Below are 27,452 nucleotides of genomic sequence, written 5' to 3' on the forward strand. Positions count from 1 at the left end.
TCGAACGTGGTACAACTGTTGTATTGTTTCTGCTTAGTCGGACGTAGGGGTCATGTTTTGCGAACAAAACCTTGTCAGCTGTTTTGCGAACATTGTTTCAGCCACGCACTCGCATATAACTCACCAACTTCCAGTTAAGGTAATGCACCAGTAGCTGACAGTAGAAGAAACTATACGCACTTAATAATCCGTGGTTTTTGAATAAATAGGAACTAAAGAGATATTACGGATTTTATGTGATTCTAAATTTAGTGTAGTTTTCAAATTTGTCATACAAAAAGGGTTTTTTAAATATATTTCATAACATTTTTAAACTTAATTCAACCTTTGTACGTGTTCCAGTGGCTGACAGTGAAAAAAGTGCTTGTACCAGTAGCTGACTGTCAGTTGTCCCAGTAGCTGACACTGGAACTATAAATGTACTAGCTGCTAAACCTAAGGGTTTTATAATTTATAAGAGGAATAAAATCTAACCTAATAATTAAATTATAAAATCATGTAAAACGTTGTTAAGAAAATTTATTTTACATATTTTAAAATAAAAAATATTTACATTAAAAAATATATATATATATTTTATATATATTTAAAAAAAATATACATTTTTTAAGATAATATCGCTAATAAATTAAAAAATTAAAATCATTTTATAAAAATGTGAGATCACATAAATTATAAATAACATGCAAATTTCGATGGGTAAAACCAATTTAATATTGTTCAAGTAGCAAATATCCCCTGTCAGCTAGTGGAACTTGTATGGCTTTTGTGTACCAAAGCCTGACATTGATATAATTTTAAATCCAAAACCCCTAACACCCCAATTTTATCATGAAATTGTCAACAAAGGTATAATTGATCAAAATAATGAGCCTGATCATTAATACTACTTAAGAAATTTAGCGAAATGACAAAAAACCAAACTTACTTTCTTAACAATTTCATTAAGGGAATCGACTAAATGTGATGTGTACAGACAGGGTTGCTTTCAAACCACCACCATTCCGCGAGTATGGGCTAAATTTCGCTGATTTGTTTGTAAACAAATCAAGAATAAACATATGTTCTTCTAACAATGCAATCATGTGTAAATATTTTTAAGAGACCACATTATAATGTTAAGAAACTCAAACTGTCAGCTTCTGGAGCACTGTCAGCTACTGGTGCATTTACCTTACTTAAATATGAACAATAACAAGAAATAAGAACACGTGTTTTAGTTTTGGGAAGGTGGGGTTTCGTTGAGATTGAAACTCACAAAATAGTTAACAGATTTTAATAATTTTCCTGTCTTTGGATTGAGTTTACATTAAGTTTTTACAAAATTATATGTACACATTTTTTCTGTGTACAGTTTGGATTAACAAATAGATGTAAATCAATTAAACACAATATTAATTTGGATGATACATTATGTTGATGGCGAATTCAAGGTATGTCTATATACAGAGTAGGCCTAGTAGAGGGTTTTTTGATCTTGTAGTCCTATTTATGTATTCCTTGTGATTTCACCAATTCAGAAACCAAATCGACGATTTATTTGAATAGCCTACTACAGTATTATTACTTCATCTATGGTATTACATTTCATCTGGTGCAGTATATATCTAACCCCCCCCCCCACACTTCACTCTTAGCAAAATTCAAGTGAGTTTGTATCCTTTACTCTAAATTCATTTCTTGTTCCTTAATACCACATCAGCACACTCAAACCTATGGACCAAAACATGCTTAATATTTCACAATAGAGGGCAAAGAGCTACAATACTATCCTACCTATTTTAACGAGAAAATGCCACCGTCTTTTGAAGATTCCATTAGCTAATTTCACTAAGATCTGCCATGTACTGCAACTTTACCACTCGTTCACAAAACCGTGGACACTTCATTCAATTTTAAGTTTCACAAGGTACACAAAGACTTAAGAGATTGTTCAATTTAATCACAAGAAATAGAACGTATCCCCAAACAAACAAACTTAAACGCACGTGCTGAACTACTGGTGTTCAAATGCATTGAAATCTACCAATGCACAGATAAAACATGAGAAACTTAAACACAATGTCTGTCTCTTATCAGCAAAATACGACAGTTGACGTACTAAACAAAGGAAGAAGCACTCGAGATAGTGGAATCATTTTTAAAATTACGAAACACTTCAGAATATGATTTTGAAAGTTAACCAAATATTTACGTTGTTTGGTAGGCCTATGCTGTAATTACGTCACAAGGCGATTTTTTAGGTAGGTAGATAAAACTAAAGTGACTTACGATGAATCTCATCTATATCATTTTACATTTACCATTGGTTTTAGCATGTGTTTTAGCATGTTGGTTTTAGCATTGTGTTAGCATGGATCGTTAATGTAAATAAATATAATTTACGAGTATGTAAAAGTTAGGATTGTTATATTTTACAGTAATAAATATAAATTGTCTAAGTAGCAGTAGGTTCTAGTGCTCATTTATTCAGCATTGCCTCCAGGATTGATTTAAGACAATATAAAATAGGTTTACGTACCTTACGTAATCAATCCTAGGATAGTCTTTCAAGCATTTCGTTCATGCATATTCAAGCATTAAAAAATTTTAAAAAAATGCTTGAAAGACTATCCTAGGATTGACGACGTAAGGTACGTAAACCTATTTTATATTGTCTAGTGCTCACCTTCAAATCCAACGTTGCTGGTTCGATCCCTCGTGATCAATTTTGTAACCAAACGCCATTGTGCAATTGTTTAATGACGCTTGCATTAAATTTTTGCTTAATGTAAAAATAGGTCGACGTTAGATATAGTAAGAAGGCTACAGTAGTTGTGAACAGTAAAAAATAAATAAAAATGCCAATATCGTAGAAAGTTTTCAATAACATTTATTATTATTAACTGCCTAAATTACCAACTAAGATACAGTATGTATGTGATTTTACTATTAAAATATGATTATTGTTTACACTACCTATACAAGTTCAAACTTCCTGAATTTAAAGATCTTCTTCCATTCTTCCAGGCTACACACACTATAACGAGAGAAGAGAAGAAGAACCCCGTCAGAAAGATTAGTTAAGACATAACAGAATCTCAGAGCAGTTCCCTGTACTAGAGGACACAGACGGCCAAGGCGACCCACCTCTGAAAGAGAGAGTTGAAGAAGTTACCAAACACAAACTGTGAATTAATGGACCAGATAAGAACTGCTTTGTCCATTGAGTCTACAAGACACACACGTCAGGGCTCTCAGTAAATGCCAACTGTTTGAATAGGCTATGAAACAAAAAAAGCTTATATGTGATAATGATGTTTGAAGAACATTGGTTGGGTATTATATTTGAATGTTTGTCTATTGTCGACGTTATAATATATTTCACATAAGGTAAGTGTATCTAGGATGGGACTGTTTCACACGGTTATGCAGACTATTATTGGTTCCATTGGGTTCAAGAGTATTTTTAAAGATAACAAAGAAAAAAGTTCTCTTTTAGATTTTTCATTCTTCATGACCTTTCATTAAAAGCCGAAGACAATTTAAGTTGTATGTCTGTCTAGTAGCCTACATCTATAGGTCGGCCGCTTAGAAAACGACCTCCTCCAGCATTGGTTTAGCATTAGCGCGCAGGTCGTTTTCTAAGCGTCCGAACTATAGAATGTGTTTTGATGTTTACTGTATATTTCTAAAGATTTCTGTAATCTTTAAAACCAACACGATAAAACATCCTGCCTATTTATAAAACTGCACTTGTCCTCTAGTATCATCACAATACCAATGACACCTCATTGTAAAATTGCTATAAATATAATAAAATAATAACATTTTGATGAGGATTGCATTCAACTATCCCCAATTCAATTATTTACTGCTTTGTATCTTATTATTACGAATATTTGTACATCTACCCTAAAAAAGGACAGTTACTTTGAATTCCCACAATTTCTTCTAATTTCCTCTTATAGATGTTAAATACGCACAAAATTATACCTGTAATTTTTCGAAAGAATGAAAAGTTAGTTACGTACTATCCGAAGTCAACGATATTTTAGAATTAAAAGGGACTAGTTCAATCGAGTTGACATGATATGCTGCTTGCTGCTGTTAAAAGCGTTTTTCTTCAATACTTTATATGTACTTTCCAATGAAATGGTGATCATACAAAGTAGGTATTTTAAGCCAAGTATGAATGGAGATCCAACTTAAGCTGTACAAAACTGAAGGAGACACTTATTGTAACTGTTGTATTGTTCATGCCTCCATAATCGGTAAAAAAATCAAGCTTAAAACTTTAAAAAGTAATACATTATGTGTGGGTTGATTCAGCCGTTTTCATTCAAGCTAGTTAAAGCTAGTGTATAAATTGTTCAACGGGGTTATATACCTTACCATAAGACACATATAACCTTACACATAAGACCTTACATATAAGACCTATATATTTACCAATATGATAACTCATAGATCTGATAAATAATTTACCCCTCAATGTAGCAGTTTTGTAATACTGCTTTGTGAAATAAAACCATTTTCCAGGAATCTGCCGCGAATCACTTGGTTTGCCCGTGGCGCAGGCCATCTGTTGACCCTCAAAAAGCTGAATTGTTGAAAGTAATCGCATTATTTATTGTCCATACGTCAATTCGCTATCTCCAGACATTCAATTATACTTTTACCCAATTCGTCGATATCCTGCCGTTAAAGTAATGGTCAAAGACATCTAATTGCTAATTGAATAATAAACCTTCACACTGAATAAAATTGCGTTTGGATTTTCACAATATTATCTATACAGTATCAAAATATTAACTGAATTCGATATACTTCTCATTTCTAATATCAGAGTAAAAGAAGAATTTTTACTGTGGTGGAACTAAAGCACATAGTACTACAAACATTAAATGTTTAACCTTGTTTATTACTATAACATCAAGACTTCCTTAGGAATTTTCAGTTAGACTATCGAAACCGATGTTTTCACACGTTGAAACGTATTCACAACTCCTGATTAGGATTTAATTATTTAAGGTCGGTTTAGGCCAGGTTAAAACCAAGACATAACTTAAACCTTTAACTGTAAAATGTTGCAAACAAATTATATAGTGTCAGTCGTATAGGTCAAAAGGTCAAAGTATACTACTCGAATTAGCTTATGTTTAAAACACCACCTTGTTGCCATTCAAATGCTGTACTAGAAGAAAGACGTCGAAGAATGTTCAAATTCACAGCATTACAATGTTTGAATAAGTGTTTGATAGTGTTTTCTATGATCACTGTGCTGTAATCACCTTCAATTTCAGCATAGAGTATAACGACTCCGTGTCAGCTTCATCTATCTCGGTTGTATTATAATCACGTGTCCTTGACAATGTTGCAAGGACAAGGATAATTCCTGCAATCACACGCAGCTACTCTCCTGGATAATTATTTCAAGAGGTGGTAAAGTTTAATATCATACTATGCATAGAGACGTATTACGGAATTTGGTACCAGTAGAACAGCCTTGCTTATTTAATATTTGGATGTGCCGAACTAATCTCACCACACGAATGGGTTAGAAGAGCCTTGTCACTGACTGGCAGACAAACAAACACAGCTTGTATTATACAGTATATGATAGAGAAAAGAATATGCATGTTATTTACACTGCAATAAAACCTAACACACTATCAGAATTTTAGAGCAATAAAAGTTTGATTGCATATTTACCAACAGATCAAATTACTTGAAGTTCATGTGAACAACCCAATACACTAACACCTGAGGGAACAACGCTTGTAAATTTGAAGGCAGCTTAACATTATTCGTAAACTTAAGCTCACGGCTAGTAGTATTTTTAGTATTACTAGTGATATTTATTTTTTTTAGGAACAGTATATTAAGGTCATGATCCAACATTTACAGCTTTTCATAACCTGTAAAACACATTTTAAAATTGTTGACGATGCCCAGATAATCCACAAAACATTTCTATTACCTTTTATAAAGAAGCCCTTAACTTATGTCTAATTCAAAAATAAAAATAAAATATGTAGTTCATTGAAGGGAGTATTTATTGGTTACTCTACAGCAAAGCTAAGAATCTCCACCGTATTCCTTTGGGTAATTAAGTTCCAACCTCTTAGTCTTTGGTTTCCTCTGCTTGTTCAACATCCCGCACTTGATTTCCCTCATCGAGTTGGTCTTGACCAGTCTTTTATAGTTTGCTGCTAGCCTATCTGGTTTGATGCTAGACTATCTGGATTTCTGCTAGCCTATCTGGTTTGCTGCTAGCTTATCTGGTTTGCTGCTAGCCTATGTAGTTTGCTGCTAGCTCATCTGGTTTGCTGCTAGCCTATGTGGTTTGCTGCTAGCTTATCTGGTTTGCTGCTAGCCTATGTGGTTTGCTGCTAGCTCATCTGGTTTGCTGCTAGCCTATGTGGTTTGCTGCTAGCTTATCTGGTTTGCTGCTAGCCTATCTGGTTTGCTGCTAGCTTATCTGGTTTGATGCTAGCTTATCTGGTTTGATGCTAGACTATCTGGTTTGTTGCTATTCTATCTGGTTTGCCGCTAGCATATCTTCTTTTTGTTTCGACTCCTTCGAGGGTGTTTCAGTTACCCGAAGTCATGAGAATTGCATGCCCGTTGTTAGAGCTTGTGATGGGTCCAGGGTCGCAGGCCTGGCTTCCTTGTTTGCAGCCTCCTTCTGTTTTTCATTTGTGTTTGTCCTTATTATTCTTTGCTCTGTGGTTAGTCCCCGTCTAGCACCTTCCTTTCTTCCTACCAAGAGCCCCACCCCCAGGATGGTGGAGGTGCAGGAGTAGGGAAACTGTCGGAAGGTAGTGGTTCAAGTACTCGAGGAACCAACACTCCGACACCTCCAAAAGGTGGCGGAGGCGGCCCCCCCGAATACTTTCCTCACTACCCAGCCTACAGCGATCCCTACACCCACACCTACCACCACCTTACGAATGCGACTCATGGTAAACTAATTGACAAAAAAAAGAAGACTTACTAAGATAATTGTTGGTGCTGTTGATTGTTTGAGATTTTTCAACGAAGTGATTTAATGTTTCTATGGAAACATTTATAAAAAAAATCATACAAATATATTGCACTAGCTGTAACCCGCAGGCTTTGCCCCGTTTAACTTCTTAATTTTCAAGATATTCTCGTTCGCATGGCTCAATCACGTCTTGGTTGAAGTTCGTTCGCTACGCTCACTCACCTTTAGGTTGGAGCTCGTTCACTACGCTCACTCACCTTTAGGTTGGAGCTCGTTCGCTGCGCTCACTTGCCTTCAGGTTAGCTCGTTCACTACGCTAACTCGCCTCCAGGTTGAAGTTCGTTCGCTATGCTCACTCACCTTTTGGTTGCAAATTAGGTGTTGTCATAAATGTAAAAGAAATAATAGTGCTGCACCCTGTTGGTAATCCTTGTAACTTGAATGCTATTGAACATCATAGAACAGAACCAACTTGTTTAATTGAAACAGCTGTTAAGATTCATTAATTTCATTTCTCATAAGGTTAACATGGGAAACTCCAGAGCCACTGGGGCGGACGGATCACGAAATTGATGGTGTATAAACCTATTCCATGAAATTCTACACGTATGTACCAAGTTTCGTGGCAATCGGTTCAGCGGTGTCTGAGTTAATCACTGCCAAACAAATATATATATATATATATATATACAAACATCCTCTTTTATACTTATAGATATATACAAACATCCTCTTTTATACTTATAGATTTGCGTTTGTATTTTAATTATATCAAACAGTTGGACTCATAGAGGTTCATTCTGAGATTCTTATAGATAATATTCTGGAGAGATTTATACCTGTACAGATGTATGTATGCATTTATGCTGTATTCCCTCAAGCAATTGTTTTCTCTGATTTATATTCGTGTAAATCCCTCTTTAAACGTTATTTCGTATATTATTAACAACATCTTTTTATTTTACGGTATAACATACCATCTGTCTTGACAGAAGCTAACCAATGGTGTGTGTTGGAAAATGTATTACTTTTACAGTTAAAACTAGTTAGAAGCATGAGTTTTCTTTACAGTAGGATTTTTTATAATGATATACCGTAATCCAAAGACTTACGTATGTTTGATATATGTAGTTTTTAAAATGAATCCAAATGCAAGGTCGTTATAGGACAGCTATGTATAAACCATAAATACCCTCGCCACAGCAAACCTGCCGACTAAGCGAATTTCCATTTGTCTGAATTAATTTTCATTAAATATATTTAAATAACATAAGGTTTAACAAGTACCTAGGTTTGCTGCTACAAGGAAACTAATAAAGTGTGTTTTTTAGTCAAATATTAATAGCTTAGTGTACAATAAATTAATTTGCCTAGTTTGATCAAAATATATCCATAAACAAGCAAACTACAACATTTTACAATATTCTCCATAAAAATAACATGGGAATTTTAAATTTACGGTTTTTTTATTTTCTCCGTTACCAATAACCGAACAAAAATACTTTGATATACTTAATTATTTTATTTTTTAAGCTCTTTAAAAAGGTCTAAAGAGAAATTGGGAAATTTTGTGTTTTGAGGGTCAAAAGTGAGAAAAACCAATTTTTACCCCATAAAACCCCCCCGTAAAACCGCGTTCCCATGGCCCGATCATGCTGGTTCGCGAACTCATTCAAGTGTATCCCGCTTTACACCTTTAAACCAAATTTCATCAAAATCTGACAAAAATTACTCAAGTTATCGCGTTCACGGACACATATATATATATATATACTAGCTGTACCCGCGGGCTTTGCCCCGTTTTACTTCATAAGTGAGCATAGAACAGAACCAACTTGTTTAATTGAAACAGCTGTTAACATTAATTAATTCCATTTAAATATGAGTACTCATATGGTTAACATGGGAAACTCCAGAGCCACTGGGGCGGAGCCCGAGAGTCAGATCAGTATAAACTTAGTTTTCCTATTTAATGCCTAAAGAATCAGTGTACCAAATTTCAGCCTCCTAGGTAAATGGGTAGTGGGAGAATTGGTGATGAGTGACTGAGTGAGTGAGTCAGTGAGGGCTTTGCCTTTTATATATATAAATTTGAACGAATGGTGTTTTTGGCCTCTGGGGACATCAAAATGAAAAAGTAAATCGGTACCGGGCCTAGGTCTTACCATGCCACCTACGGTAATAGCTACTTCCCTATGGGGAAATTCGCCAAAATAAAAACTCTTGAAAAATTGTATACAATTATTATCTCGTTAAAATATTTACTGTTAATACCAGAGTCAGCTTCGTCATGTCAAAATTAGGGCCAAGGGGAACTCCTGGGAAAGTAGGAATCATTGTAGCGCTAGACTGTATAGTTGTAGAGAAAGGTTTGGTATTTTCTGTACAACTAGTCTGTTTTTGTTACATGTTTCATGGCTACACTTCATGGATTTAGACTTTGGTTAAAAAACTAGTTGACCAGCAGTAGGCTAAAGATAGCCCTATTATTTTGTACAATTACTGTAATTTTGTATATTGACAAAAATCAATATACAGAGTGATGAAAAAAGAATACCCCATCTTTAAGAATGTGTATTTAATGAACGAAACACAGTAGAACCTTTTGTTATACATCATTACAAAGCGTACTTAAATCGCATTTTCACGAAAACAAGTTCAGATATATATGTTATAAGTTTGTAATGATGTATAACAGAAAGTCCTATTAGGTTTCTTTTGTTAAATACAATTTTTTTAATTTGTGATATTCTTTTGGTATTCTTAATCACAAAGATGCATTCTACAGAACCGAAAAGCGTTGGCTGAAGCCACTGATGATATACAAAGTGATGTGTTATTTGACAATATTGTAAAAAGTATTTAATTAGTACCTATTATATGTATTTGGATAAATGTTATTACTATTGTATATATTTTTAAAAATGCGTGTTTAAACAATACCTTTATGAATAACAATTGAGCTACAAATCTTTGTATTTTGTCTAATAATTAGGATTTCTTTTTTTGCAAGACTATACTATTTGAACATCTAATTGGTTATTGGTAAACTAGATCCTGATTTCCCATCCCTGTCGAATCTGGCAATTTTTATACATGCAGTAACTCCACAGCACTAAAAAAACCTTTATCTCTGATTATGCACAGTTTGTTAAACTTAATTCCTCGAAACAAATTTGCCTCTAATCACCCGCAGTACGTTCACCAGAGAAGGGTCGCTGAAAAATTTGATAACAGAAATGCCAAACGCGTCGACTAGATAGCCTTGGATTAAACCATAATTGTAGTTATAAATACATCGACAGATAAATGCTTCGTTAGTTTCAATGCCTCGACCATTGTCCGAAATGAATGGTTGGGTGAAAATGTAAACAAATTAGCCAAATTGGTAAACTTTGTACTTGACTGAGGATACTGGTTTATCATTATGTAAACGGGTTGACAAGACAAATGTTGATTCATCGTCGTCATTGACTATTTCGACGATGTATCAGTGCTCCGGAAGTTTACACCTGACAAAAGACGGATTGAAGACATATAATTAGCTAGTAGAGTACCCGTCCTTCGTGCGGGATTGGCGTATGCCGTATACGTATAAAATGCTAATTGCAGTTATTGTGCTTTGCGTTTACATTGGGAGAGGACAAGGTTTAAGAAAATTTGGGTATTTTAGTTTACGGTACCGCCATAGTATAGCACATCTACCCTAGCCATAATGTTCTTTCTACCACTGCCCCTAAAAAATAAAACAGTGAAATTCTAATTTTTACAGCCTTTTGTTGCTAGTTGGTTCAAATTAGATGTTGCCATAAATGCATAAACAACTAATAGCACTGCACCCAATTGGCAAACCTTATAACTTTTTATTGCTATTTAATATCATAGAACCAACTTGTGTAGTTGAAAAGGCTAACAAAATTCTTTTATTCCTTTTAAATATGAATACTCATAAGGTAAACATTGCAAACTCCAGAGCCAATCGGGCGGATCCCGAAAGGATTTTTGAGATAAGAATGCGTATATATGTTAATCGGGAATGTGAACTATCATCACACCAAATTTCAGACCAATTTATTCTTTCACTATTTTTCGCGTTTACTTCTCACAAACATCCATCCATCCATACATCCAAACTTGCTCACTTATAACATTAGTAGGATAGATGTGTTACGAATCCCAATTGATTTAATACGATAGTATATGCGCTAACGCGCATGAGAATTATTATCAGTATCAATTCATATCAATATTCAATATCATAAAACCTAATGACATTGAATGATGTATGAATTATATTTAACTTACGTAGATTCTTATACTGCCCATAAAAGTTTAGAGTAAAACATGTTTTAAATTAAATATTAAATTTAATTTAAAAAATACGTTATCCATCAATTACACCACTTAGAACTCCAATGGGATCCTATATAAGTTTAAAACAAACAAATTATTGTACCATAGTACAATATTTAAAATTTTGAACAAAAAAAGTCTAAGATAGCAACAAAACCAGGATTTTAGCTGTTCCTTAAAAAATATCGAAAATACTAATAATATAGAAAATCGATCAAAAAATAAAGATATTGAAAATATTAACGACAATTCCAACCTTATATCTGTAGGACCAGTAAAATAACATATTTTAACTAATAAATTTGTTTAGCAAATAGGGATTAGTAAAAAAAATAATTAAAGAATGCAAGTTTTCACAACCAAATTGTGCATTGAAACGATAAAGAATGTAATTCCTACCTTTTCGTTTGGAGGCCTTTGTCGGACAATAATCCCAACCCAGACCGGTGGTCGCTGGCCAGTCACTAGTCGGTCTCACAGATCAAAGACAACTGAGCAACCACGTGTAAAGTGTGATAGGCTCCCCTCTCTGCAGCAAACCAGCAACCTTTGCGCTCAACACGTCTTGAGGGAGTTGTCATTATTGAAATGGCAATCAACCATCCATCATCGCCAACAATGCGATTACAGCGGTAGCCGGACACGGATATGGAAATGACAACATTGTTGAGTTGTCAGTGGGGATTAATTGATTGACACGTGTGCTAGGGTGATTAGGATCATGATAATGGGAAATATTGGTAATGGGTTGATTATGTTATTTGTAACAAAATGGGCAAGTTAGTTGATAGTTAGTTTTAGCAAATTTGACTTGGCTTATACTTGTATATTGTTGATGTAGCTAAATAAATGAGTTATTTAAATATCAAATTTGTTTCCCGACCCGAATTTTAATAACATTTTATTAAATCGATCTTTTAAGACACCCAAGAAAAAATACTGTTATGCGAGGAAAGTTTTAATTTATAAAAATATATGTATTTGGAAGATTTGTCATCGTAAATGTACTACCTTGCATGAGAAAAAGCTTTGGTGGAATTTTCTGTAACTCTAATGTATGTTCTTAATTTGTTCGTGTAACGTTTTTCCGTTTGAGTTTGAACAATTCAACATACATTAAACATGTATCCGTGAGTTTGTATTGCTCACCTTAAAGCATTTAGGTTGCTGGCTCTATCCCTATTTTCCCGTTTAATGTTAATTTATATAAATATCATGCGTAACAATGTGGTTGAGCATTATGAATATTCCAAACACCAAAACAAATCACCTTCAAAACAAGCTTTTCTTTTTTGCGGCCATTTTGTAGAATAAGTTAGTTTACATAAGTAATTATCAACAAACACTTTTTGGGTAGAATAAAAATTATGAAAACACACACATTAATTCATTATAATATAATGTATCAATTTACAATGTAGAAAAATGTATTATATTTGTCTACGTTGTATTAAAACTCCTGAACTACTGGCGTTTAGTTTACATTGTGTGAATTTTAAAAGCCCAAAACATTTGTGATGGGTTTTGAATCTCGTAAAACAAGGGAATTTTTACCTTCCGTTCAGAAGATATCCAAATTAAAGTACGAAACGGGTCGTATCTAGACTTTGGTTGGTATTTCTCATTGGAATAGTAAAGGATTCTGTCAATGATTTTAGGTACTGCAAGACTGCAAGTATTTTTATCCTAGTTTCAAATCCGAGTTTTAAATGGTGAGTTTAATGCCCTGTACCATTTGAATGCGTGTTTGTCGACAAAATATTTCTATATTTTTCATCAAGACTTTTTCAGTGTGATCTATTTCTTTCGTTATAATTAACTGTGCAACTAGTGTTGTAGTTTACAAAATATTATTATTGATTGGTCGTAATCATTGTAGTGGCAATAAAACAATCTTAAAAAGATAAGAAAACAGCCAATTCGAATTGACTGATACGCACCTTAATTTTCCTGGGCAGATCCAAAAGGTTGATAAACCTAAGGGAGGATGTTTAATTCCATAAACTAAATATTATCTAAAAAGCGCGAACGCGAGTTATACCACAGAAAACATACTAGGTACTATAGTAACAAGTCAGAGCTTTGGACTCCGTAAAGCGTTGACACACACAGACACGCATATTCGGCCTTTCACTAACCACAGGTCCAGACGTGTAGTTTGTATTATTGTTTATCTTTGATTCTTTATCAACACCGATGGCTGTCAACAGAATAAGACAGTTGACTTTCACAGATTGGATAAATGATTGTTGATAGAACCTATCACCAATAAGGATAAAGATTGGTGAATGTCAGTTTGGTAAACAAAGTCGTTAAATTTTGCTTTAAAATATTCTGAAGATAAAAATTAGGAACTTTCTTGCTTGTGAATATTTAGAAACGAAAATTAAAAATTATCTAAGTAACAAAGTAACTGAACGGATGTTTCAATTTTGATTTAAAATAGCATGTAATTTACATAGTGACATATTCTTTGGGGGGTTATCTTCCTCGCTTAATTTCATATTTCATAATTTCAATTTGTCCATTCTAGCTTGCCTTGTTTCTAGAAGTGTGTATTTACAATACTCCGAATGCTCGATTTGGTTTAGTGCTTTTCGATCAGCACTGTTTATCGCTTTTATACGAAGTTCATACTTTCCTCACGCAACACTTACAGTTGGAATGTCCAGTGACAGAAAGTATAAGCTCTACTTTCACTGTATATTTCACTTTTGTGCTCACATACAACTCATAGTGCTCACCTATAATCAAAGGTCACCGGATCGATCCAGAGAAAAGTTAGTAGCGTTTTAATGGTTCTAAACTAGACCCAGTTGTTCCTGATCATTGGGATTTAAATTACAGTAATTATCCTGGCTATTAAAGTTATACACACCATCTCACTACATTCTACTTTTAAAAATTGTTAATGTAGGCTACAGTCCATGAATTAATAAATGCACTCACCTATAAACCTAATATTATAATATGAACTGCACAATTTGGTTTTAATTTTTATGAAAATTGTATATTGTTATTTGTTCTGACGATACCTATTGCATTTCATGCCTAATGGAAAATAAAGCATTTCATTTCATTTCATTTCACAATAAAATATCTTGTATTAATATACAAGATAATTTACTTAGTAGACATAGTACTGTAACTATATAGGCTATATTTTTTTTCATTTACACGCCTCAATGTAGTGTAAACTTATTTTCTATGAAACAGTTTATTCACTTTAAATTTCACATGAGTGCGTTTCTTGTTCTTTATTATCCCTTCACGTATTGGCTCTCATTGTACATGTAAAAACGATTAAAAGATATTTGTAGGCTACATTGCTCTGATTAGTCTTCAGAACCTTTGATTGAGTACACAACACACCTTTAGAATTTGAATTCTAAACCTGCTTACCTCAATTTTGTTTATCTGTCTATGCTTTGTCAGCAACGCTCGTAAAATTGCTATCGTTCATCGTATGTTACAGTTGGCTGTATTATACGTCACTATTCAATGGTAGTGAGTGCTTTTGAACTACGAGTCTACATCATGCAGACGATGCTGATGTACTGTATTTTACTCTTAACGTTTTCTATACCCCATTTTCGAGCTGTTAGTTACCAAACATATATTTGTTAGGACATTTGGGAATGGACAATACTTTTAGACTGTATGTAATAAAAAAGAGACTATTTTGTTTTTAAAATTACAAAGATTAGCCTATAACGACGTTTAACTTTCCGAAACGTGTTTTATTTTTATCACAACAATTTTCTGTGCTTTATATGAAAAACTTACTTCCTTAATCTGATGTGATAGGATATTCATTCACATCACTGGTACATCCTTACATATAATTACAATTTTTACATTTTAATATTGTTACGGCCTTGATGTACCTACTTGAAAACTGTTTGTCCAAAAAGCCGTCCACTTTCAATAAAGTAATAACGATGACAAACCTATCATTAATTAAGAATTAATTAATTAAGAAATAAGAAATCTTAAATACAAGTGTTTTAAAAACGCCTTTTCAAATAAGAGAACGTTTACATAAAGAGTAAGTTAGATTAAGTTCCAGATGCTAAACGACAAGAAAATTTAGTTTCTTACTAATCGTGAGGGAAAATAGACATAATAGACATAATACCTCTTCAATTAAATGAGCTTGCCATCACCATAAATTAACTTTCTATTAAATAAGAGAAGGCATATTTGCTTTTTATTTTATAATTGACCTAATGCTAAAATAATAGTCTTCTTGCATAATTATTTACAGGCAACTGATTCACAAAAGACAGATGAGATAGTCAAAATCAATAAACCCTTTATTGAACCATGTACGAGTCAAATAGCTACAACAGTAATACTTGCGATTACCAAGTAACTGCAAAAACTTTTTTTATAACCATCTTCATTAGTCTAGCGATTGCATAATTAATTCCTCGAAGTAAAAAATAGAGGAAATGTGTCACAAGTTATCAAACTATACAAGGGAACATCCGTGTCTTTGTGTCTAATGCAAATATTGACAGTTCATTGTTCTTGATGGACAAGGTTCGAACTTGGGACTTGGCGACGCGTTATCTATAAGGCGTGTGATAAGTTGCGTGTTATCTGATAACGCGTGCCGCCTTTACATAACACCTGTTGACGGTATTTGTACAAAGTTCACTGACACAAATGATAAAACGTTTCTATTGTAATTTGAGTTGGCTTATAGAGAAAAATTAAGTAGCCTACTCGATAGAAGCCTACTACTGTATGTACACAATAAACATAAAAATGAAGAAAATTTAAAAATATATTCGTGATCGGTAACACTAAAGTTCGTATGGTAACCCATGTATTTATTTCTTGTATCTTAACCGAAAATTTCAATTTCATTTTTTTTAAACGGTGTACTATATTTCCAAACTGAATTTGCTGTGGTATTATTATCAAGCTGAAACACAGCAAGATGTTTACAATTGAAAAGGGCATTTACATGACCACAAGCACAGAAAGGGACTTATTTTCTTATCTGTGCTACCATATGTAACTATAACATTAAACGATAATATATGACACAGGTTAAGCAAAACACACAAATATGTTTATTTTTTCTAACACATATCTCCATCAGGCATTGGGAGTCACGTATAGTTAGAGAATATCATTGTTAGCATACAAATTACAAACTGACTATTTTAACCCTTCATACACGCTTTAGAGTCCAGAGCACTGTGTCAACTATTGTAGATAAGTAACACCCGTACATGGAAACTCCTACGAAATTAAACATATCAACTGTGATAGCAGAAAACAGAATTATTGACTTTTCTATTATTATAGCTGTTGTTTTATATCCGTACAATAAAAGATCTCAGCAGTCTTAGTGAAAGTTAATATTAGAATGGAAACTGGCCCTCGTGTGTAATACCTAAACTGTTCAGATTTTGTTAGCGCCGCTCTTTAGATTTTTCAAAACAATATACAATTTTTGAAATAAAAGATGATTATGCACCAATAGCAGATATTATATCTACTTATATGTAGATAAATGTGTGATACCTTGTAAAAAATGCACCTTGTTATGTATTGTACCTTGGTAACCGGTTGTGGTAAAACCCGATTTGTATTCATTTATGTACTCTAGACCGGGGTTTTATGTTTTATAAGGTTCTGCCGATGGACATTACTGTAATCTATTTGGATTAACTGGCAATAAGGTTGCCATTTGTTGGCTTTAAAACCAATAGAACTTTCGTATATTGTCAAGGGGGGTTTCTTTTGGTATTTGCTTAACTCAATTTAGATTGCACGATACGATACCTCTAAACAACATATTACTCTTTTTATGAACGCAGATTTAACGAAATAATTAATAAGTTATATCAGTAGTTAATTTTTAATTATTTTTTTACTCTCCTGTCGCAAAAAGGTGTACTGAAGTTTAGTGACCGTAACATGTATCTATGGTTCAGTCCAAAAATCAACGGATTCGTTAAAATAAAATCATAAGTTAGACCTAATATAAAGAAGATATAAAGAATCACTAGCTTTTGACTTTTACTTTGTATGGATTAGTTTATGTTGTCTATTACTAATCGATTGTTTTCACAATTACCACTCACAATCCGAAAGAATATAATTTTACACCTATATCTGTTCACGTCATAATACAAACATTTAAATACAAGAAGGTTTTGAAATGATGCTACACCAGTTCATACGTAAAATGTAGTACGTGAAACCCCTTTATCCGGAACTCAATATAGAAAGGGCCGTCTATTTCTCTATTTGCAGCACGATTAACCATTACGGTTGAATGATACATTTAGTAACAAAAAGCAAGATCAAAACAAAGTTGAGACAGTGATTCTAAAACTATAAACCAAAGTTCCCCGATAGCAAATCTCAAATTCTTTCCAGATGATTGAATTTGGGTGACTCTTGACGTCAGTTTTGTTTTGCTATTTCCGCCTCATTTGTTTTGAAGTTGTATTGTGATCAGACTTTAGATTTAATGGAACTTTATGGAACTTCATTTATTGAAAAAGAATGTCAAAAATATATAAGGTAAATGCTGTGGGTTAAACCTGGATCAACGTAAAAACTGTAATATAGAAATATAAATGGCAGTCAAGATGTTATCACTTCTTTTAGCGAATTTCCAATTTAGGGAATAAGCTATTACTGTAGGTCTCATGGTATGTCCTAGATCCAAGGCCGATTTACTTGTTCGTTTTGAGGTCTCCAGAGGCCACAAAAAAACATCCGTCCAAATTCATATAACAATGCGCATGTGTGTGTCCGTTAGCGTGATATTTAGAGTAAAAATTATCAGATATGTTTATGGAATTTGGTACAAACTAGTAAACCTACGTTTATTCGAACTAGTTCGCGAACCAGCATGATCGGACAATGGGAACGAAGGTTTATGGGGATAAAAACTGTGTTTTCCCATTTTTGACCCAAAAAACACAAAATTTCACAATTACTTTCCAAATCATTTTGTATAGCTTAAACAAAGAAATAATTTATAGTATATTGAAACGTTGTTTTACGCCTAAGGGTTAGGGATATGATTTAAAAAATTCTAAATTTAAAATAATTCTCATGTTATTGTCATGGAGAATAAATAAACTGTCGTAAAGTAGTTTGCTTGTTTATGGATATATTTCAACCAAATTTGGCAATTTCATACTAGCTATCAACATTTTAATAAAAAAAAATAATAAACACACGCCTTTACCTTCCCTGTAGTAGCAAACCTAAGTACTCATTAATTGTTACTAGGAAGTGACCGTTACTGAGCGCGAGAGTATGGCCTAATACTGTAAGATATCAAATTGTAATTTTCTTGAAGAGGCCTATTTATTATTTAGACTAATTATAAATGATCTATTACTAATGGGATCATGTATTGTTTGTCACAATTTATACTAGAAGCATCCAAGAATTCATCTACAACACTGATTCAAACAATTTTTGTTTTATTTCCAATGCCAAATTGGCATTCCTAAGCTGTTATCAGTCAGTATTATTTATCAGCTGGGGAATTGTGAGAAACAAAAACAGTAAACGATAAAGTGGCGTTTGATTTCTGATGATGACGACTCCCATCTTGCTCCCATCCCCCCTTTTCCCCAACCACGGCAATACCTTTTACTCCATACATCTTGCACAACTACTACCGGCACATAAAGTAGAAACATTGACGAACATCCTATACAACGGCAAGCACGTTTCTTGAAACATTTTTTTCTCAGCTCGTATGTGCATCCCAGGGAAAATATACGCATTATGTTCGAAAGATATTTTCCTACCGATGACAGAATCCCTTTATAAATTAAAATAGGCTCAAAATTAAGCACAAATTTATAATAATATGAATTAAGAATTAACAAAAAATTAACGTGGCCTTATGAGTTGTCATGCTGGTGACGAAAAAACTACGAAATATAAACATAAAATCAAAACAAATGGAAGAATTTCAAATCACATTGCATTGTTTTATTTACAGCGTAGGGTGAAAATAGAGAAGTCTGTAGTACTGTACATTACATAATATTTTTGGTTAAATTTTCGACCACTGGACGACCTCTAGTAAATATAAATATGGGGAAAAAATAATACGGTAACCCCGTAAGTTTTACTTTTGGTTATATCCCACTAATTAATTATATCAAGCCAATGATAGTTTAGTTTTCATTATCGGTTTCTCAAAGATAATTTTACTAAAGGTAATTAAGCGAATTATTTCATAGCATAACCATAGATAAAACATACTCCTCAAGTATGTTTTAAATTGAGGAATATGTTTTATCGGACGCGTTGCAGAAAGTCAACAGTCCCGGAAGGTCAAATAATTTATACCTGTGCCGCTAGGTCAAAAACTACAATGTTTGCAGTGTCTGTAGATCAAAAATCCCAGAAAGTCAAATAGTACAGTCCGGGCTAAAAGCTTAGTCTATGTTAAAGCAATTGACTTATTGGGAATTTGACCTAATGCAACAGCAGTTTTAATATAACGAAATAAGATAAAATATAAGTTCAGTTTCGCTGAGTCAACAGTGCCGGAAGGTCAAAAGTATAATCTGTTAAAAACAACGATAGTCCTCTCGACGCATGACTTCAATTATTTCGTGTTTTGGTGTACTTAAAGTTGTGCTAAAATTTTGAAATTTGGCACAGAGCTTCTTGGTTAGTCCTACTCGATGACTATTTTGTTGGAACTTTAAACTATTTACCGATCTAATTAATAAAAAATGATTTGTATGGTGAAATAGTTTTAAATCGTGATTTCTAACATGAAAAAGTTAGCTTGCGAGATTTTTTTTGTTTTTGGGTTAGAGAGGTTTTGTCTGTGGCAAAGTTGTAGCCAAAAGTGTGATGCGTAAAATATATTTTTTTGAATTTTTTACAATCAGTGGTTCAGTAGATAATTTGGGTTGAAGAAGACGGCAAATTTAGCATTACGCAACGCATGGAAAGAACTACATCGTACGATGCGACTGCTGAGTGGACTTTTAATTTACAGTTCTAAGGACAAGAAAAAGATGAATATACAGATTACCAGTACATTCATATTATTTATAAAACATCTTTCTGTATTACCAGCTTACATTTTTCACTTATATTAATAAGAATACATCATAAACAGGGTGTTAAAAATAAGCGGAGAGATACTTAACCTAGTAATTCCTTGGGTCAAAATAAACAGAAAATGAAGGATAACATTTTCCAAAATCGTTTCGTTAACCAGATATCCGCCATTTTGTATTTTTTACATACAAATATTTAGCCTATCTTTACACTTTTCCAACCGATGTTTATGAAACTTGGTATGTATGTTAAGGTGAGAGACCCATGTTATAAAAAAAGATTCATCTCAAACGATTCACCCAAAATTTCAAAATTTAACACTTAACTACAATATAATATAGTTTACTACACCACAATATTTACGTATCACCATAAATCTTTAATAAAATAAGACGTTCACATTTTTAAAATCCAAAGTAAATCAATATAATCTTTCTTTTTAGAAAAATATAGTACAAAACATAAGGCGATGTTAAAATAACGACAGGCGAGTTTCGATCTAGGTGTTTCAAGTTTGAACCTAGGAGGATTTAACACTAATTAACATTAATGTTTAATCCTCCTAAGTTTGAACTAATTGAGTGGAATATATGAAACCGAAGGGGGGAGATAGCAACAAGTGCACTAGTAATTACTAGTGTCAAATTAAAATTTGATGGATTTAACCAAAACCTTTTCTATTTCACTTATTTTCAGCTGTTAAATTTCAAACGATACGTTTTAGCTAGATCATTAACATTATTATCATCATCATCGTTTGAGTTTGGGTTTGCGGCAATCCTTATATATTAAAACGAAACAGGGTTTTTTTATTTCACGATTCTGAATCAACCACTTGACGGATTTTTATGATTTTTGTGTTGAAAGAAAGATCATTTTGAGAACTAGGGAATGTCGAAGCCATAATTTTAGTTTAGGGTTTCAGTTTTTTAGAAATTAAGTTTTAATTTTCAAAAAGTCTAGCAGCCGACGGACGAGTTAAAGTCGTTTAATTTAGTGGTGGTTTAACTAACAGCTGGTTTCTAACTGTCATTGAAATGCTTATGTTACAAGTTGTTTGTATACAAAAATATTGATCGTCAGAGTTTGCCTACACACTATTTTACTTTAAAATGCAGTTTATTTTCTACCGTAAAAGATCTATGTTATCAGGAGATTGTGTAATTTTGAACTAAACATTTTAAACGTATAATCAAGTTTTGTCATAAATAATGCAATCCGTCTAAGTATAAGTGCTTAATCCTTTAGGATATAAGTGGTTTACGTGTTGATACATTTTTTTCTAGATGTTTGTATATAAGTATGACTGCATACAGTACACATTTTATTCGTAATGAAAATATCAACCGTTGTAGTAGGTCTCCAGAAAACCGACCAGTAAGCTGCAGGGTGTCAGTAGAAACCAAAATCGATTCATACCATATCATAACTATCCCAGTAGTACTGTATGATTCTGAAACTTGATAAAGGGGTACATTCCAAAAGTAGACCAAAAGGCTCGGTCTCGGATGGGCTGGGCAGGCTTTGCGTGGCGGAGAGAAGATACTTCAACTTTTAAAAGTGCATTCCAAGGAGTACTACAAGGTAGACGACCACTTGGAAGACCAAGTAATGAAAGATATCTTCAGACTGGTATCTTCCTGTCATCCAGAAATGGCAGGGGATTAAAGAGAACTGGAGGCCAGGATCCTTTTAGAGGTTTCAGTGGCCAAGGTGGTAAAATAAGGTACGGTAAGTGATAGTAGGCCTATGCAGTGGAAGGTGGTATGTAGCTACTATACTCAAAGCCAGTGTGTGTGAATCGGCCACCAAGTTGTAAACTAGCTGTTCTGAATCATATTCAGTTTTAATTTACTACTCGTTTTCCGTACGTAGAACGGGCCAACAGCTCGTGTATTTTTATAAATAAAACCTTTAATTTGATACCTACCAAACTTGACCTCTGCTGCTATTAATTGACTGTATGGACTATTAATTAAAAGCTGTGTCTAAGGATTACGTCGGCCTTAGTCACTAACAGGACAACAAGATCGCTCCATTCATCACACACTCAACTCCATTCATACTTGGCTTAAAATGCATACATTTGTATGATCGCCATTTCAAAAACAGGTAAAATAGTATTAAAATTATATAAGAAATTTGTCTTAGCCTTTGTGGTCCATCCCCCTTAAGGGATAAAAAAGTGATAATAGCTCAAGACAGTAGATGTTTATGGCTATTATTGATATACCAAGTCTCACTACTTTATCTATATTGTTAAAAAAATATAGCAAATCCAGGACTTTTCAACTATACTGTATAACGCCAACACGAAATTTTTCCGTTGAACTCCTCCGCATTTCTTAGGCGATTTTGACCATTCATGTCTCAAAGAAAGAGCGTGTCACGTACATTAGCAAACCAACCTTACATTTTTAAATCCCTTGGGCTCAGCCCCAGCGGCTCATGTTATGAACCCATGTTATGCCTATGAAGAACATATTGATTTTTTTATATTATGATCAGCCCAATTAATTGCTGTTATGCAGTTCAAGGAAATAATGTAGGTTACATTATTAACATGTTACTGATTTGTTTGAAATACTATATTTACTATTTCAATTTGGGTTTGCTGGATAATTTAATCCATTTTACCAAACAATGAGACGAACATGTAATGCACGAAATCAGGTGGTTCTTAAGTATGTGAAAAAATGTATCGCTGTTCAAAAACAGACGAAAAACTTGTAAACATATTCTTGACAACGGGTGTAACCATGTAACATGGCTACATTATCAATGACAAACGTGGACAACCTTATACGAGTGTGAGTAAGTCCGAAAACAACTCTAAAAAACAATAAGCAATAAATTGCAAGAACCGTTGCTTATATCATTGGGTATACACGTATCCACTGACGTGTATACTCAATGCTTATATCGAACTGTTATATGTACATCGTGAGTTGTTCCATTAGTTGTTCCATTTAGTTGTGTCCATTAGTATAATATTTTAGTTGACTCTTTAAGTCGGCGGAAATTGTGACTGTTATTACCCTTGAAATAATGTTTGTGTAGTACTTTGCAATCCTACCAATGCTTATATAATCATACAATTACAATTTTCTGGTTAGAATATGTCGCAAGTGGTGACTACTGTATCTTTTTGGTTTGCTTGTAAAACAGAATCAACAGAGATTTTCCATCGACTTAAACAATACGATACTCCCAAATTGTTCATTGCAATAACAAAATATCACACAGTTTGATGAATATTTGTGTGTAAACCACATACAGTACACCTTTATTCTATGTATTTTACCTTTTATTTTTCCAAGACTTTATAGAAAATCACGCATTACGTGATCAGTGAAGAAAGGCTGTATCCCATGTGTTTTATAGGTAAAGAAGACAAGGGCGGTCCTAGACATATATTTTGGGGGGTCACCGGGGGCCTGGGGGGTATGGAATACCCCCCAAAAAGGAGCGGGGTCCTGGGGTTCCCCCCGGGAAAAATATATAAATAAATAAATATAGGCTATACAGGGTGATCAACTCAAGGAGGCCACCATTGGGATATCGGAAACGGTAAGAATTAGAGAAAACTTAAAATGGAAGACATACCTTTACTTTTTGTGGCAGTTAAAAAAATGCTTTTAGTTTTAGCGAATTTCCCTACAGGGAAGTAGCTATTACCGTAGGTCTCATGGTAAGACTTAGGCCCGGGACCGATTTACTTTTTCATTTTAATGTCCCCAGAGGCCAAAAACACCATTCGTTCAAATTTTTATATATATATATATATATATATATATATATATATATATAGATTTATATATGTGTCCGTGAACACGATAACTTGAGTAATTTTTATCCGATTTTGATGAAATTTGGTTTGAAGGTGTAAGGCGGGATAAACTTGAATGAGTTCGCGATCCAGCATGATCGTACCATGGGAACAGGGTTTTATGGGGGGTTTTATGGGGTAAAAATTGGTTTTTCTCACTTTTTACCCTCAAAACACAAAATTTCCCAATTTCTCTCTAAATCTTCTTAAAGAGCTTAAAAAAACAAACAATTCAGTATATCAAAGTGTTTTTGTACGGTTATTGGTTACGGAGAAAACTAAAAAAATGGTAAATTTAAAATTCCCATGTTATTCTTAAGGAGAATATTGTAAAATGTTGTAGTTTGCTTGTTTATGGATATATTTTGATCAAACTTGGCAAATTTATTTATTTTATAGTAATCTATCAATATTTTACTAAAAACACACTACTTTATTAGTTTCCTTGTAGCAGCAAACCTAGGTACTCGTTAAACCTAATGTTATTTAAATAGATCAATTGAAAATCAATTCGGCCAAATGGAAATTCGCTTAGACGGCAGGTTTGCTGCGGCGGGGGTATTTTGAAATTCAGCCGCCATTTTCCAAAATGGTGGCCAAATTTGAAATTTATTATCGAACACCCTATATTTTCGGACATAATAGGCAATTTTAAAACTTTTTTATCCTTGACACTTTTTCGATAAACCCACTCGTTTAGGAGTTACAGCCTATGGAAAAATGACTTCCGGTGTACATATTACATCATGTAGCTCCTAAACAAGTAAGTTTATAGCAAAATGTGAAGAGTAAAAAGTCTTACAATTGCATCCACATTCCAAAAAGACCATAAAATTCATTAAAAATATGAATTATATTATTAAAAAAATGGCGGCAAACTTGAAAAGTGGAAAACTGTTTATTTTATAGTCTTTATGGAATGTAGATGCAATTCTATGACTAATTTACTTTTTGCAATTTTGCTCTAAACTTACTCGTTTAGGAGCTACATGATGTAAAATGTACACCGGAAGTAATTTTTCCATAGGCTGTACTCCTAAGCGAGTGGGTTTATCGAAAAAGTGTCAAGGCTAAAAAAGTTGTTAAATTGCATATTCTATCCGATAACATGATAAAAAAACTAAAATCATATTTTTAACTGCCATAAAAAATAAAGGAATGTCCCCCATTAAAGGTTTCTCTAATTCTTACCGTTTCCAATTTCCCAATGGTGGGCCTCCTTGAGTTGATCACCTTGTATATATGAATTAGAACGGGTGGTGTTTTTGGCCTCTTGGGACCTCAAAACGAAAAATTAAATCTGTCCCGGGTCCAGGTGTTACCATAAGTACTACGGTAATAGCTTGTTCCCTATATGGGAAATTCGCCAAAAACCTAATAGTTATATGGAACAATATTACATTCAACCAGCTGTTAGTTAAAACAAATTATATGGGACTAAAACAAATCGATGATTACAAAGATTACTTTAAAAAATAATTTGAACATCCTACTATTTTACTATGCAAATTTAATTAATCTGCCATCCTCATACCTAAGAATTGAATGCATCAATGGTCAGCATTACACATAGTATAAATAAGTCAACTCTAAATATGTCTTTAAATTTGTTTCCAAATGCTGAATTTGTGTCACAAATGCTGAATGTTTACAGCTGTTATTTTAAGCAAATTATATTGTACTAAAAGCTGGCTTAGAAGGTTAGCGTCGGCTGCTAGACTTTTTAAAAATTAAAACTTAATTTCTAAAAAACTGGGACCCTTAATTATAATTATGGCTTTGACATTCCCTAGTTCTCAAAATTATCTTTCTTTCAACACAAAAATAATGAAAGTCCGTCGACTGGTTTGATTCAGAATGTGAAAAACCCCCATTTAGTTTTAATAATATATATGATAGTTTGGACAGGTTTCAAACCTTCCGAGGCGTAATACATTTACACAGTTTATGTTTAGACTACATAATAACTCATAAAATATTTCTAAAATTAAATGGATCTTCTTTTACAAACGTATATAATAACCAGAAATTTTCAGATCGTCCTTGCGTGTATTTCATGCCACAAATTTTGACGAAAGGCTTTTTATTACATAAACTATCCCTATTTACAGTGTTGACCAAACAGTTGGCAAGAAGCATTAATAGATAAGCTATGTACCAAATATGATAATTTTAGCTCTATTCTAATTATGACAAAACACGAAGTAACTAAAAGCGAGTTTTGTTGGTGTAGTAAGCGTTGCAGGAGGTCTACTTTACACTGAATCGACGTTCACTTTTATTGCTTTTGATCTTCCGGCACTGTTGACTCAGCGAAACTGAACTTGTATTTTACCGTATTTCGTTATATTAAAACTGCTGTTGCATTAGGTCAAATTCCCAATAAGTCAATTGCTTTAACATAGACCACGTTTTTAGCTCGGACTGTACTATTTGACTTACTGGGACTTTTGATCTACAGACACTGCAAACATTGTAGTTTTTGACCTAGCGGCACAGGTATAAATTATTTGACCTTCCGGGACTGTTGACTTTCAGCAACATTCCCGTTTTATCATAGCATTGACTTATTATATAGTCAATGATCATAGATAAAACATATTGTAACAAAACTGCCTGCCGTCTTTGGAACAACTTACCTTTATCCATCAAAATGCTTGATAGTCGTCCTCGGTTCGTGGCGGCACTGAAAAAAATGTATTTTGAGCGTATGGCCTCGGCTGGTGCGTCCTAGGACTGTTTTGGCACTTGCGTAATTGCTGACTGAGTGTGTGAGACTTTTTTGTTGTTGTTAGGCATTTTGTTTTCGTTTTATAAAAAAAAGTATTGTTTTTGTGTAAATAATGTGTTAAATTGTATTTTATATTTTCTATTTATAATTATGTATGCAGGTTAAGTGTAAGAAAGGGCCATGTGGCCCTAACTTTGCCTGTTGAAATAAAGGATTTTCATTCATTCATTCATTCATTCATTCATTCATTCATTCATTCATTCATTGTAGGACTTGGGGAGTATGTTTTATCTATGAATTTTTCTATGGCATAACTTATTCTGTGTCTTGGGCAATCTTGTACTGTAATGAAGGGATGATATTATGAAACTGTAACTCAATCTAAAGGTATGGTTATTTTATTTATATATTCAGTTTATTTTATGTTCATTTCATAATCAGTGCTAGTGGTGAAAACAGTGAGATCTCTTTTGTACTTTGCCTTGTATTGG

General features: G+C 33.4%; 1 protein-coding gene across 3 annotated transcripts in view; it reads right to left on the bottom strand.

Moving 5' to 3' along the window:
• The window catches only part of LOC128985600 (ATP-binding cassette sub-family G member 4), a 33,691-nt gene extending 21,862 nt beyond the window's left edge, over positions 1-11,829 (bottom strand). The window contains exon 1 of one of the 3 annotated variants that reach the window (XM_054405226.1): positions 11,723-11,829. The gene's annotated coding sequence lies outside the window, so the exon portion shown is untranslated. Of the gene's footprint in view, positions 1-1,776; positions 1,914-2,958; positions 3,030-11,722 lie in introns of those variants that run through there. The other 2 variants (XM_054405229.1, XM_054405225.1) reach the window with 2 other exon arrangements.
• Between the last annotated feature and the right edge of the window lie 15,623 nt (positions 11,830-27,452).

The sequence above is a fragment of the Macrosteles quadrilineatus genome, unplaced genomic scaffold (assembly GCF_028750875.1).
Source record: "Macrosteles quadrilineatus isolate MER2022 unplaced genomic scaffold, UCM_ALF_1.0 Scaffold_2__2_contigs__length_208266976, whole genome shotgun sequence".
Classification (NCBI taxonomy): domain Eukaryota; kingdom Metazoa; phylum Arthropoda; class Insecta; order Hemiptera; family Cicadellidae; genus Macrosteles; species Macrosteles quadrilineatus.